Source organism: Augochlora pura, chromosome 7 (assembly GCF_028453695.1).
Source record: "Augochlora pura isolate Apur16 chromosome 7, APUR_v2.2.1, whole genome shotgun sequence".
Lineage (NCBI taxonomy): Eukaryota > Metazoa > Arthropoda > Insecta > Hymenoptera > Halictidae > Augochlora > Augochlora pura.
This window is the reverse complement of record NC_135778.1, coordinates 34,933,298-34,948,165: the sequence shown is the minus strand read 5'-3', so window position 1 is coordinate 34,948,165 and position 14,868 is coordinate 34,933,298. Positions and strand designations below refer to the sequence as shown.

The following is a 14,868-nucleotide window of genomic DNA, read 5'->3' as shown; positions in this document are numbered from 1 at the left end:
GCGGTGTGGAGATCGGCCGGCCAGAAAATATTGATCGCGCGCGAGGGACGGGTGCGGGGGGGCGAGGTGGAAGCCAGCGAGCGAAGGAGCGAAGGCACGGGGAACGGCGGAGCACAGCGGAACCGAAAAGGTTCGCCCCGTCGACTCACTGTCTCGTCGCGTCGCGTAGCGCGTCGCGTCGTCGGTTGATACTTTGGCAACGGTCTCGCGGCCCCCAGACGCCTCGGCCCGCCGCGACCCCCGCGACCGTCTGCCAACTTTCTTGATTGCCGTAGCTCATCTCTCGTAATCTTTAAATGTTCCTCCCTCCCTCCCTCCCTCCCCCCAACCCTCTTCCCTTCCTTTATTCGGACAGTCCTTTCCCCGGTGTCGCGGAGAGCTCGATCGGACTTACAGTAAATATCGAACGGCCCGAACCAGGCCTTGTGAAACGTTAATCGAGCGCGTCGCTTTAGGCTCGCGATTTCTAGGCTCGTACTACTGTAACTCTCTGGTCGCTACACCCCCGCGCCGACGATCCCCCCCCCAGCGATCCGTCGTCGATCCGATATCGACTCGTTCCGATTTCTTTCGAGTCTGCGACGCCTCTCGGTGCACGCGGGGATCGGTTCCGCAATAACGGTGTTCGTTAACGAGTGGCTCGGTCGCGTCGAAACTTTAATTAAAAACTAGCATCGATTAGCGATACAATGCCACCTTTCTCTCCAGCTCTCTCTCTCTCTCTCTCTCTCTCTCTTTCCCTTTCTCTGTGGCTCTCGCTCTCTCTCTCCACCGGCGTTTATCTGAAACAGTTTGAATGGTACAGTCTGACCCAGTTTCGCCGATGGGACGGCCCACATATAGCCCGACCTTCGTTATTCCATTTGCTTATTACGGAAAGACATTTGAAACGCGAAGCGCCGAGTCGAATCGACTGTAGCCGCGGTAGTCGATCAATTATCGGGTAAGAAAGCGAAATATCAGCGATTATAATCGACTCGCGGAGCCTAGCGGTGTAGAAGAGTAGAAGAGGAACAGAAGTGGAGGAGGAGGAGGAGGTGGTAGTGGTGGTGGTGGAGCCATCGCTTTTATAATATGCTCGGGGATAGGAAGCCGTGTAATTACCTGACGCGTATGTTTTCAAGGTTTCCCTGGTTGGTGGCTCGCTTGAAACGGCCGTGGATCATAGTCGGTTCCGTGAATTACTTCGGAAAATCGCGTCTGCTCCGCCCACGATAATCGGCGATCCTCTCCTCTCTTCTCCGCTGCGGCGATTACGTGCGGCGCTCAATTTTCCCGGGAAAAAGATTGTTCGGCCGTTTTTCCGGGAAACGCGCGCAGATTAACCGAATTACTTCGGCGGAATGAAAATTCACCGAATCCGTGGGCAAAGACCGGCCGTTGACTATCGTCCGAACCGTCGTTGAAAAAGCGAGGAGTCGTCGGGGAAGCGAGATCGCGAGGGCGGAGGAATGTTATGCGAACGCGGAGCTGGATTATACGGTATTGATCGGTATCGAAGCCCTTAGTAATAATAAGCGGCGTCCTTGATTTCGCGTTGTTGGTCTTCCATAACGGGCTACGAATCGGCCCGCGAATAAAGTGGGGCGAGGCGCCGCGACGGAAAGGCGAAAGGGACAGAAAGCTGGCTCGAAGGGCGACGCCGTCGGCTCGGAAATCAGCTTGGAAATCGGCGCGAATCGCGGGGCGCGCTGTCCGCGAGTCCGCGTCGCTGAAAAATGGGTCACAAAAGACGGCGCAAAAATAATTCCAGATATCGATCTCTATCAACTATGTGCGCATTAAGGACACTAGTGCAGCCAAAGAGGCCTCGAGATGTATTGGAAATTGCACTCTAAAGCGCGGTCTCTCTCTCTCTCTCTCTCTCTCTCTCTCTCTCTCTCTCTCGACACCCTTCGCGCCTCGCTCCGCCTCGCGGAGAACCGAGCTCTCCGGTCTCTAACGTAAACCTCGCCAGTGTTTCTCAAGCTTCTTTGTTCCTAGATCGCTTAAAGTGGAGACGACTTTACGCGAAAACTTTGCCCCCCTCCTTCCCTCCCTCCCTCCCTCCCTCACGACCGTGAACCGATCGAATGCTTCATCGAGCTAACGCGAACCACTTGCCCCAGTGGCTAGACTTCCCTTCGATTTACTCCGTTATTCTCATTATTCTCATTCTCGTCGTTCTTGTCATTGTTGTCGCGTTCATTGATTTTTTTTATCCTATCTGTCACCGCGTCGATTCATTTTCCTCCGCGACGTTTAATTAACCCCTCGCGGTCCAAGTCATTCCAATGCTGCAACAACCTCGACGATTTCACGGGATTATGGTACTTTTCAGATTGAAATTCAGAAGTTGCGTTGCACGACGTCTATTGCTTTTTAGTAGCAATAACAGTGCGCGACAGCAATAAAAGTGTTGGCTCGTGACTCGTACAATTCTTTGTTTTTAAATGCAAATGAACTCGAGAACGTAGAAATTATTTTGGAACGCGATGCAACACTCCGACCGCGAAGGATTAACATACGGCGGGCTCTGCTGTTGCTCAAAGAAGCCAATTATTATAATTATTCGGTGAAACCGACTAGACCAATTTTCTCGTAGTCCATCGGGTCGTTAGAAGTTGCGAAGAGACAAAGCCACGCCCATTTCGGGCACGATTTCCCCTCGCAATTTGCCAATTGTTTTCTTTCCATTGAAATCGCCGTATCGCCTCGCTACTATATGAAATGTCGGATGTTTAAGTAAATATATAAAACCGTATATCTTTTTTCAAAAGCTATCGATTTAATACAAATAAGCCCCGTTTGCTTTACTACACCTTTTCCAACAAGATTTCAATACAGAAATGCCTGTCTTAAACAAATTTTGATCTTTAGAATTAATAAACTCTGATATGGAATAATTCAGACTGTCTTCGTTTATATACTATTTAGCCCGTGAAAACTCGGGCAGATTTTGAGCAGTTTTAGGACAGTGTTGTCAATTTCTTTCGCGAGCAACGTCCCTCAAGCATTCGCGGAACTCTTCGCTAGTAACTACACGTTGTTCGACTTGAAGAAAGTGACAGCGACCTGTCATAAATAATGTCGGGATTAAGAGAAATAGAATGAACGCTAGCATGAAAAACGTAAACACTTGAGTTTTTCTTCTCTGACGTCAGCTCTCCGATAAGACGTTGCCAGTAGGTTCGCCCTCGGCGCGTGGCTGTTCCATTACCCACCCCGAAGCGTGTTGAACAGCTCTGCCTTGTATGATTCCAAATTGAGACTAGTTACAACCATAATCACGCGCTTGCATTTTACCAAATTTTCGTAACTTCCTCACTACCTCTCGGACGTTAGAGACTATTAACTCTTTGCGCTCGAAGCCACTTCCACTGGAAATCTGAAATAAATCTTCTGGCTTATAGTGTTTCTATCTTATGCGATAAAGTGCATTTTATTAAGTTGGTGCATATGAAATATCGAATTTTTGAGTATATAAAACCATATATCTTTTTCTAAAGCTATTGATTTAATAAAAATATGCCCCGTTTGCTTTGCTACACCTTTTTCAACGAGATTTCAATACGTAAATGTCATGAAATATTCGAGACTGTCTTCGGTTATATACTATTTAGCCCGTAAAAACTGTCCTAAATGTTTAAAATAGTGAAAGTCGGCGTTGACGAAAGATCTATATTTTATAAAATTTTATATTTTACTTTTACTTTTTTTACTTATATTTTACTAAACGTTATGTAAATAGAGACAGTCTCAAGAAATTCCATACTCTAGTTTATTGATCCGAAAAATCAGAATTTCTCGAAGACAGACATCTACGAATTAAACTCACGTTGGGAAAGGTGTATTGAAATAAATTGGGTACATTTCGATTAAATCAATAGCTTTTGAAGAAAGATATGCAGTTTTATGTACTCACTTAAAAATCCGATATTTCATATGCACCAACCTAATAGCTCCAACGGTCCTCGAGGTCACCCTAGTCTTTCATTTGGCACCGTACCATCTGGGTCGTTGTTCCTTTTCGCATCTCTGCGGTAGCACCTTGCTAGCGACCCACCGAACACACCGTGGACCGGTACAGATGCAGACTTTGAGAAAAACGAATCTTCCTTATTTCGAATCCCGACCAACTTTTCGTTTCCTTTAGCTTTCAACGCCGAGGCTGTCAAATATTCGAAACTACCAATCAGTGCTGACCTGTCGAGACTTACAGGACCGAATATATATACAGACTTCTTCTCATGTTGTTATAGTGGATGCACGAACGGACACATTCATTGAATTATTTTCTACGAAAGAGTCTTTATAGTTTTAACAATTTGTATAGAAGACAATTAAATGAAATAACCGCGAATTCGTGAATTTTTCTTCTCTCTCCCTCTCTCTCTCTCTCTCCATTCCTTTAATTACACATATAAATGATAAAGAAATAAATAAATCGTTCCCTGAAGATCGACTGAAGGTATACCATGAATCACGGTGAACCAATCGTGGACCGGTGTCGAGAGAACGCGGAGGCAGGTTATTTCGGAAAGCGAAGGCTGCCTCGCTGCTGGTTCCTCGCCGGACCCGTCGTAGTAGCGAATAACGAGGGAACGCCCGGATCGATAGCAGTTTAAAAAGAACAAAGAAGCGTCGGGTGGTGGCGGCAGGGTGGCGTCGGGGTGGCGACAGGGTGGCGATAGGGTGGCGGTGGCGGCGGCGGGGTGTCGGTCGCCGCGTTGCGTCGGACGCTTTTAATTTCCTCTTCATCGACGTCTGATGTGAATTAACCTTATTGTCGCGCGTTTAACGGTTTATTTAGCATTCCGGTCTAATCTTAACCGGCGCATTAAATCGCGCGTAATGGTGTCACGATTGTTACGCTCGCGCCTGTAACACTTTCGCTGCTTCTGAGCGAGAGAGATGTCCGGTACACTTGACAAGCGGCGAGTATTTATACGGCTCCTATCCGCTCCGACCTGCCGCGAGCCGACACGCGGCCGATATCAAATTAATACTAACGACCAACCGGAGCGACGCGACCAGACGAGTGACGACGCCGCGAAACTGCGGCTGAAATCAGTAATCCCCCAGAAATCGGAAGTCTCCGAAAAATTTCATTCGATCGCTCCACTCGCTCGCTGCTGTTGCCGTTATCGGGCGTTATCATCCGTCTCGTTCTTCGATTTCCACGCGAAACTGTAGGCTCGGAAGTTGGTCGATCCCGGTCGATCCGGCCGTAAAAGTTCGTCCGGCGATTTTATTTATAATTTGCCGGAACTGTGGGAAACGCGTCGATCCACCGCGAACTTTTCGCCGAGTTGTGTCCGCGTATTTTTAGCCAGCGCCAAGTTTGTTAACTGGAGAAAGTGACTGTCTACGTCTACAACACCGGCGCGGCGCGGCGCGGCGCGGAGCCGAGCGAAGCGGAATCGGTCGCCGCGCCGGGCGTACAGCTCGCGTCGCGAGTCGCGATTGGCTTTAGAAATTTTTCGGCAAACGACCGCGACGTCTCGCGATGCGATTATTATTTTCGGAGTGCTACGAAATAAGCTGATGCAGCCTGTCGGGAATCCGCTAAATATAAAGTTCCGAAATTCTTCGGGGAATTGGCCAGTCGGGTTCGATTCCGCCGGCGAAGAAGAGCAGGATGGATAGAGGTGGAACTAGAGATAGAGTCGGAGATAGCAAGAGAGAGAGAGAGAGAGAGAGAGAGAGAGTGGGAGAGCGAGTTGGACGGGCTTTTTGTCGTTGGATGATAACACGAGCCGGGTATCGATCGGCCATCCGGCCAAGATTCGTGACGTAATAACACTGTATGCGTCACGGTTCGGGAACACCAGATATCCTGGCCGAGCTTCCCGGAGAAACCGAACGCCTCTCTCCTCTCCTCGCCTCTCGTCCGCGTCCCTCTCCGGCCGAAGGACTGCTCCAGTTCTCGCGGATGGTCCGCCGAATGCGAGATAAAGTCGGACAATCCGTAAGCCAAGGATTCGCCGATTCGCCGCTTTGGCGGCGTTTTCCCTTTCTCGCGCCCGTCTCGAATAAACCGTGCCGATTCTTCGATTCGCGAAACGCGCGAGGAAACCCTCGATCTTGGACGTGGACGACGTGGGTGATCGCCCAGACGTTAGACCAGTCGGGTAAAAATAAACAGGCTCTGTAATATCGGCCCGACAAAGTCGAAGTAGTACGCGGAACGAGGTTTCCGCGATAAACTTCGTCGAAGTCGCAGCGACGAAACTTATTCCGCGAGACCGACGTTCGACCGGCAACGATCGATCGATCCAAAAAACCGATCGAGAGAAATCGGCTCGACGCGAGCGTGAATCGTCGCATTGATTCACCAAGGTGTCGAGACGCGAACAGATTCTTTGCGCCAGGCGTCATAATTGAAAGGAGACAGGAATTCCGAGTGGAACGGCTCGCGAGACGAATGACGACCGACGCGGTATCGGCATTGAAACATGCTAATCGGTATTCTCTGCGCGGCGAGCGTCCGATGCGGGTACGAAGAATCGTCGCTGGAAACCGCTGGGAATCGCTTGGAATCGCGGGCAGAATATATGTACGTCGAGAGACGCGTTTCAATCGGGACGAGACAAGACGGAGATAACTTTTATCTGGTAGTTTGTCTTCCCGCGATTCGAATATCGTTCGGAACGAGTTCTCGTCGCCTCCGCGACGACGTTGGCCCTTGGGGGCGGTCCAGGAGCACTTCCGACACCCCTGGCCACGCCCCTCGGAGCAATTCCGCTGCACAGCGAAACGAATAAGCATTCTGTCCGCGAAACACCCGTGGAAAAAACTTCAGGGAAAATAGATGAATTTTTCTCCTTTCTTTTTTTTTCCGGAATGTTTGCCGGGAGCAATGAGGCGCATAATTGTACCGAAAGCTGTCGGGCATAAGAAATCGATCCGTTTCTATTCGTTATGAGAACAACTATGCGACAACAACTACGAAGTTTCTTTAAACTCCTGTACGTCATCTAGTTCCAGTGTTCCCGGCATGCTTGATTATTCGGATATCAATAGAAAACTTCAGCGGTATAGATCCAGCCGTGATAAGACACGTTTAGCTCGGAGCTTTAACACTATTTAGTTTAAACTATGCAGAAGGTTGGATATACATGGAAGTTACATTTAAATAATTTATATAGTTTGCGTACCCGCAGTCGCCAGCCGCATAATTCGATTAAACGGTCCTCTGTAAAAGCATTGGTTCAAGGCTAGGTGTTACCCTGAGATAGATCAAAATGATAATTCAATTGATTACGAATAGGATAAAACTGGAGGTTCCACCGCGTAGGCGATGACGCGTCTCCCGCGAGGGTTCAGCCACGCCCTTCGACCTTAAAGTTTCGATAGAAATTTTGGATATTGACCGCGGACGTCCTACCGTCTGCTGATCGGCGCGACGGGTCGCTGAAACGGCCTGTAAATCGGCCGACGGCTCGTTATCTCTGATATCAGCGTCGAATCAATTAGCGGGCACAGATTACCGGAGTTTTTCTTGTTTCCATGTGCGACGGCCCGAGAGATAAAGGGAAAAGGAGGGTAGTGTGTCTCGGCGTGGTTATCGTGTAATGCAAATGCTCCTCGGGCCGTGTAACAGATAAACGAGGGCCGACGATCGAAGAGCAAAGAAAACAGACAGGCGCACCAGCGCACACACACGGTTACTCGAGGGTCGAGGATCGAATAGACAAGGAAGGTAGGCAGGCAGGCAGGCAGGCAGGCAGGGCGGGAGGGAGGAAGAATCGAGATCCCGCGGACAAACACATAAATCCGGAGTGTAGGCATTTTACGGGCAAGTCAATAAAATATTTTTATTTCGAACCGTGACTGGGGAAACGCGCGAATGTTTGCGATCGGTTTGACGTGCGCGAGTCAAAATAGGATTCCGAGGTTCCCGCGATTACGATACCGCGAATCTCTCTGCTTCGAGGAACAAACGGCCTTTTATCCGCGACCGTGCGCGCGCGCTTCCACGGCGAACGCCGCCGATTCGTTCGGCATTTCGGTCAGCGTGTTCGCCGCGATCACCGAATTTCGCCGGTCAGCGAAACACGAGCCGTAGAGTCAAAGTCGAAGCAGCTGGTCGGGCAAACTTGTTGGCTAAAACACGTACGCGGTGCCTGGCTAACGGTCGTTTGCCCGAGAGATCGCGGCGTCTCGGCGAAGATCGTTACATCCGGCTGGCTGCTCGTTTCGCGAGATGCCGATTGACGTCATAATGCGACGACCGCGGAGCGCATTAGCGTCACGAGCGTTTACACAATACTTTACTTCGGCACGTTATCAATCGGCTCGCCGCGGCACTCGCTAGGCACACCTATCCTCTATCTTGAGATCCGTCAGCCCGTATATTATATCGGCGATATCGCATAGCGCCTCTCTTTTCTTTCTCTCGACACCCTTTTCCCTTGTCTCTTCTTCTACCTCGCCGGTGATCCAATAAATGAGTTTTTGCGGAAGAGCAGCCGTGTCCAAGTTTCCCGGCTCCGTCCGTGCCCTCCCCCCTCCCCCTCCCCCTCCCCGGGACCTTGAGTTTATAAATATTCGTCTGTCTGCGAGTAACCGCGAGAGCCGAGAGAGAGAAAGAGAGAGAGAGAGAGAGGGAACCGCGGGAGAGCTGCGGATTTTGAAAACGCGATAGACCTCGCCACCGTAAGTAGGTTCTTTGCTGTACTTCGAATAGAAATAGCCGGGAGATTCTCCGCAGGCCTAGGACAGCACCGAGAGACGGAGAGGTTCTCGTAGAGCTGGCCAGAGACGTTAGAGAAACCTCGGCAAAGGTTCCTCCTAGGACTCGTAAAGTCCTAGCATCTGCGGGGTGGACTCGTAAAACTGGTGGTATATCTGGACTAGACCTCGTAAAATCAGATCGTTCGCCTGTGGCGCCATTGATCGGCCGAGATCCATGCCGCCCGACTCTCCTGTACCACCGAAATCAGTCCTTCCGACCGACTATTCTACACGCCTCCTCTTATTCTTTTTGACTTCTGTTCTTTCGTTCGCTTGACGGCGACCTTGAACGGCGTACTATCGCGCGTGGCTTCTCTCGGTGCGCGAGAAATCGACGGGAATACCGAAAACGCTTCTGTGCGTCCCGCGTTATCTTGTTTACCCGGACCATGGACTTTCTCCACGCGAAGAATCGGTCTAGTCGCGGTTCTACCGAGCGGAGAACTCTCCTAAAATCTAGGCGGAACTCGGGTCTGTTTTCCAAATACGTGTTGAAAATACCGAGAGATATTTCTCGGTAGCTTTCTATCCATTTTGAACGTGTCTATGAATAGTTTCGGCAAAAACAACGGTGTTTACGTTTTAGAATGGACCAGGAGGGCCTGCGTTATGCAATGGACGCGCCATCATCCGCCCGAACGACTACCTCGACGTTCGCGAATAGGGTGTACACGTGCAGATCGTAAAATAATGCCGAACAATATTTGCGTTCACGCAATTTTGTACGAGTAGAATCTCAATCGTATGGAGTATCGACGATGTAATTAGGAACAGGAATGCGACTGAAATCGTTAAGGAAAATAAACTTACCGAGCTGTTTTAATCGTCAGAATCTTACGGAGACGTTGCGTCGAAGTTTGTTTGCAATTCTTTTTCGGTTACCAACCCCCTCGAAGGATTCGTAAAGGATCGTCGATGACTTCGTGAGGAACAAATTATAACAGCATCGAATCCGCAGAAAATGAGTTAGTTAGTTAGTTGAGTTAGTTAGAAGATTCAAGGTCAGTTGGATCTCTGAAATTTCACGCAACAGCAACGCGGTAGATCTCGAATTATTCGCGCGGACGATCACCGGTCGTTGGAAAAGTCAGCGAATTCGGAGAACCCGTGTCTCGCATGCCAGAAGTTTCCATAAAGCGAAGAATGAGATGAAATGGAAGAACGAGGCTCGCTGGACGAGAGACGCGACCGGCGACCGGCGACTAGCGATAATTAAGCTGCGGAGCACGCGAGATTTACAGCACGCCGAGGCATTCGCGTGCACTCGCCTGCGTTCCGGCATTCGTTCCCGCATTCGTATGCAATTACTCGCGCAATACGCGGTCGCGCCTCGCCGAGGACCTTACAATCCATTCACTGTTCGCGTTCTCGTTACCCGTGGCCGCTCGCGCGCACGCTCCGTCGACAAATCGAATAAACCGTCTCCGCCGATCCTTTGATCATCCTCTGGTCATCAAACTCCTTGCCTCTTTCCGGCTCTCTGCACGTAATTGAGCGTAGACGTTTGATCTTCGCGTCGCCGGCTCTTTGCACGTTGTTTCCTCCGTGGTCGTTGTTTTCTGATCACCCCGTAGACCAATATTTACCGCAGTTTTCTTTTTTCCTTCCTCGATTTATCGTTATCGCTTATCGTACGTTATTATTAGTATTATGTTCGCTAGAGCGTACGCTCGATCTCGTTCAAGCTGGTATAAAAATACGGGAGGCCACTATCGATCGGCGATCGATCGCCGCGCGAATCAATCGAGATCGTTAACGGGCACTTCTTAATCGCGCCGCCGCGCGATTACAGTCGCGATTAAGTCGGCAAAAGGTAATTTGAAGAGATCCAAATCGAAAAGATGTGTCCGATCGATGGATCGCGCGACGTGAGAGCCCCGCTATCCGCGATCGGATATCGATCCACTTCGGGATCGACTGGATCTCTCGATCTCGTTTCTTTCCGTTCTGGCCCATAGATGGAGGCCTCGTCGCCGAAATCACGCGAACCGGTCGGCTGGGACCCGAGCGAATTACACGAAAACTAATGGAATTAGGAAGATTAAATTTCTACCTCTTGACCCCCCCTACCCTCACTCCCCTCCCCTCCCTCTTGTCTCTCTTGCCTCCTCTGCTCGACTCGATTCACGCGGGACCGGGTGTGTCGTTTAACAAGGCCGTTAACACGCGATCGATCGCCGCGATTCTCCTGATTCGTCAAAGGATTCTTCGAGCCCTATGAGGCATCGTCCTGACCCCGCCCACATTTCACCGATCCCATCCCGCCGTCCGTTTTCGCTAATACTTCTAGAAGAGCCTAAGTGTTCAGCTACCGCTGGCCCTGACTCCGCCCATCGGGGCCACTGCTCTGACTCCGCCCATTTTACTAGTAGCAAAACCATCTGGATTATTCGAGGATATGTTGCTCGCTTAGAAATGGAAAGCCTAGATTTCCAGAGGATGTGCCCTTAGGAAAAAAGGAGCGATCAAGGACAACGGAAGGGATAGTGTTCCTCGGCTTTAAAAGCGTGCCTGCTATCGCTTGAAAATCACAGAAATAGACACGGGGTCGGTATCAATATAAATACATGGAGCGAGAGCGAGCGAGCGAGGGAGAGAGAGGAAGAGAGAGAGGCGTGTGTGGCCTGTGGTTGCTCGTGCCGATACTCGGCCAATAGAGATACCTAATAGGGAACCGGCAGGTTGAATTCCGAAGGGGTCCAGAAATAAGGTGCACCGTGTGTACAGTGTACGAGAGCTCCCTTATCGCGTCTCGAGCATGTTCCTACACTAATTATACACGAGTCGGGGGCAGCGGCCCGGACCGCTTGTCGAGAGATAGGTCGATTTTATCCGATTGAATGAGAGAGCCGGTCCCGAGAGTCATTATAATTAGACGCTCGATAAGTTATCGCCGGGCGAGCACCCATCCACGGAATTCCCGATAAATCGTTTCCGTCTTGTCTTGTTTTACCTAGCCTCGCCTTCCTTACGTACGAGTCCATCACCTTGCTTTTTCTTTCCGTCTTCTATCGAGCCTTTTACAGTCGCGGGCGGTATGCAGCGGATGGTAGACAGTAGACAGGAAAGCGAAACGATCGCGTGTCTCCCCACGGTTGAATGAAATGTAAAATAAGGGCAGTTACCACCTTTGCGCTTAGTAAGGCAGTAGTTAGTCTTCCCATCGAATCAGCTTCTAATTAAGGAAGCCCTCCCCTGGTCAACAACTCTGCACGCATATCGAACCTATATCGAGCCCCTCTACGACTCTGAGGGAGGGGGGATTACTCGATTTCTTCCCTGGCACCCCCACGACCTTTCGCGTCCCTTCCGCCGCACGCGCGATTAACACCTCGCCGATAAATCGAACGTGGGGGTCGATGCACGCCATCCAAAACCTCCACCCCCTATTATTCTACATTCTTTGAGTAATTTGTAAACGGAGGCACGAAGAAGAACCTGCCGATAAAACAGCCTAACCGACGGCATCGAATTCGAGTTTGATTTGGACGTCGACATCGATCTCGAGATATCGCGTTCGATTTCAATTTGATGTCCGTAACACGTCCCGACAAGCCCCGGCTCTCGTCGAGTGTTTAACGATTAAAATGGTTGGACGGCGAAGCGCGACGTGACGCAGCGAGAGAGTAGAGTAGTCGATAACGAGAATTTTCCTCGATCCCGTCGACGCGATGGCTGGCTCGAGAGCTCGAACCATGGGTAAACAATGGGGAAGGGAATCCGCGTGAAAATACGAAAATAGTTGGAATTGGACGGCAAAAGGATTCCTTGTCCTCCTCTCTTACTTTGCCGCTCTGTTTGCCCCGTATCGACTCTCCGCAGCCCTTCAACTCAATCAACGATATCGAACGCGAGCCTCTCTCTCTCTCTCTCTCTCTCTCTCTCTCTCTCTCTCTCTCTCTCTCTCTCTCTCTCTCTGTCTCTCTTTCTATCTATTTGTCTGTGTGGGTGTGGGTGCGTCTCACTCTGTCAGCTCTGGTCTGTTCTTCTCACCGAAATATATAGAACGGAAAATATCTCTCGCCTCCACGCGGCCAAAGAAATGGTCTCTGACCGCTTTCGAAACAATTCCTTTCAGCTAAACGACGCTCTCGAAACAGTCGAGAGGGCTATCGACCGAGAGGGGACAACAAGGAAACGGAATTGTTGACTATTAAACGCAACACCGTTCTCTTCCGTTAACGAAAAAAAAACCCTCTACGTTCCATTAAATCCCTGGTCTCGACCGGTTTCCCGCCACCGACCGCATCGCGAGAATCGTTCGGTTCGATCTCGTGTATCGATTCGTTCGGATCGATGCTTTTCGACAGTGGACCCGCCAATTCGGGTGCGCGCGCCTCGCCTAACTTCCGCGGCCGCCGCTAGCCTCCAGAAACGGCAGAAACGGAAAATTGCACACGCACGGCACACAATAACGCGGTGCCCTTCTGCCGAGGCACAAAACGGGCCGTGATGCAATTATTCCAACGAATTTGTCCAGCCGGTAATGAATTAATTGAAAGATACGTGCGCGATCGTCACCCTGGCTTGTTACATCACCGCGAGTTCTCTCTCATTGCAAAAGGAATTCTGTCTGACGTGACGCGACGAGAAAACCAGTTGTTTAACCGGCGCAGCGGCGGCGGCCCGCCTTGTAATAGGATGAAAATAGAGTTGTGAGTAAAAATTACGTAAACGCGATGAATGAATCAGGTTGAACTTTCCAAGTGAAAATGTGCGGGGAGCGCGGTCGACTCAGTCGATCGCGAGACTCGCCGTGCGATGTGTCGCAGCTCCTCTTTCGCTCTCCTATCGCACGTTCCACGGTGTCGTAGATCAGCCATTGCGAAACTAGAATTGTTACGGTGACAGGACACTTCGTTTCGCGCCACCTCTTCCCGATCGAATTCAATCTCGATCGATTCGATTCGATTTGATTTGATTTGACGCGATTCGATTCGAGAATTCTCGATAGACTTCCACCCTCGGCAGTGTGTTTTCGTCTCGTGTTCTATGGCTTTCGAGATTTTGAATCGACGGTTCCTATCACCTTTAATACGCGACTAAATTCGCGTGAATTGGAAATTTAAACTCTTCGTGTTTTTGCGTGCGCGCCTGTGTGCGTGTGCAGAGTGGACGTGTGTGAACAGTGCTGACCGTATCGTAAAAGTTTCTGGAGGAAATTAAATTGTTTCGTATATCGACGAATAGAAAACTGATTCGCTGACTGGCTCCCTGTTTGGCCACGTTGTTTGATCCAGCACTGGGGATTGCTCGAATCCCGAGGAAAATAGTGAACTTGGCGCAGTACGCGTGCGAGCGGCTAGAGGGCAACACGAATCGATTACCGCTTTGCTAATGGCTTATTTCACTTAACACGCCTTTCCGTGGCGACCACAGGTTCACTGCTACTGGATTGTGTGGTCGTGGTCGGCGAATCGGGTTTTCCACGTTCCGAGAAATCGACAGGGAAGAATGAAGCTCGAGGGCCCGTACCAGTGACGAGAGAGATCGGTTTGCATGAGAATTCGCGATCCCTCTCCACGTTAACGCGTACACTGTCACCAGAAGGTAAACGGATCACAGTTTCTTTCTCTTTCTCTCTCTATCTCCTGTCTTTCTCGTTCTCTTTCTCTCTCCATATTATGTGTGTGTGTGTGTGGTCGTTCTGTCTCTGTCCCCGTGGTCAGTGTTATTTTTAGACCGAGTATCGATGATGCCGCCCGTTCAATCGCTCGGTCCCGTTATTCTTCCTTGTCGTGACAGAATTTCGGAAGTGACCGTCCCGTTTTACGGCAGCTGCAACCAGGATTTCGGTAACGAGCAGCTCGCGACTGCAAAGACCAGGCCACATAACCTCAAAACCGTGTGTCGGCGTTCGGTGACAGCCGAGAGTGGCTCGTCGACTCGTCGCATTCCCAGACACCGAGACGGTGATCTTACTCCCGGCCTCCTACGCGTTCTTCGCCGCTGACCAGTCGATAAACGTTTGTCGGGTTCATCGGCACCGACTTTCCCTGTTGTGTCGTGTCGTGTCGTGTCTCCGGAAGCCGTCTTCTCTTCTCTTTCCTTCCTTCACGGTCGCGTCGAAATCTCTCTTGATTTTAGTCTCGACACCTGCGACAGGCTTAAAATATCTATCGTTGGTGACGCGCTCGAGCTATCTGTAAC

The 14,868-nt window shown here is 50.3% G+C and overlaps 1 protein-coding gene across 16 annotated transcripts in view; it reads left to right on the top strand.

The window, feature by feature from the left end:
- The window catches only part of Pmca (plasma membrane calcium-transporting ATPase 3), a 71,692-nt gene that overhangs the window by 13,801 nt on the left and 43,023 nt on the right, over positions 1-14,868 (top strand). For 12 of the 16 annotated variants that reach the window (XR_013494358.1, XM_078184504.1, XM_078184506.1 and 9 more), the window contains one exon: positions 14,098-14,268. The exons of 3 other annotated variants lie outside the window; for them this stretch is intronic. The gene's annotated coding sequence lies outside the window, so the exon portion shown is untranslated. Of the gene's footprint in view, positions 1-13,431; positions 14,269-14,868 lie in introns of those variants that run through there. One more of the 16 variants, XM_078184498.1, reaches the window with a different exon arrangement.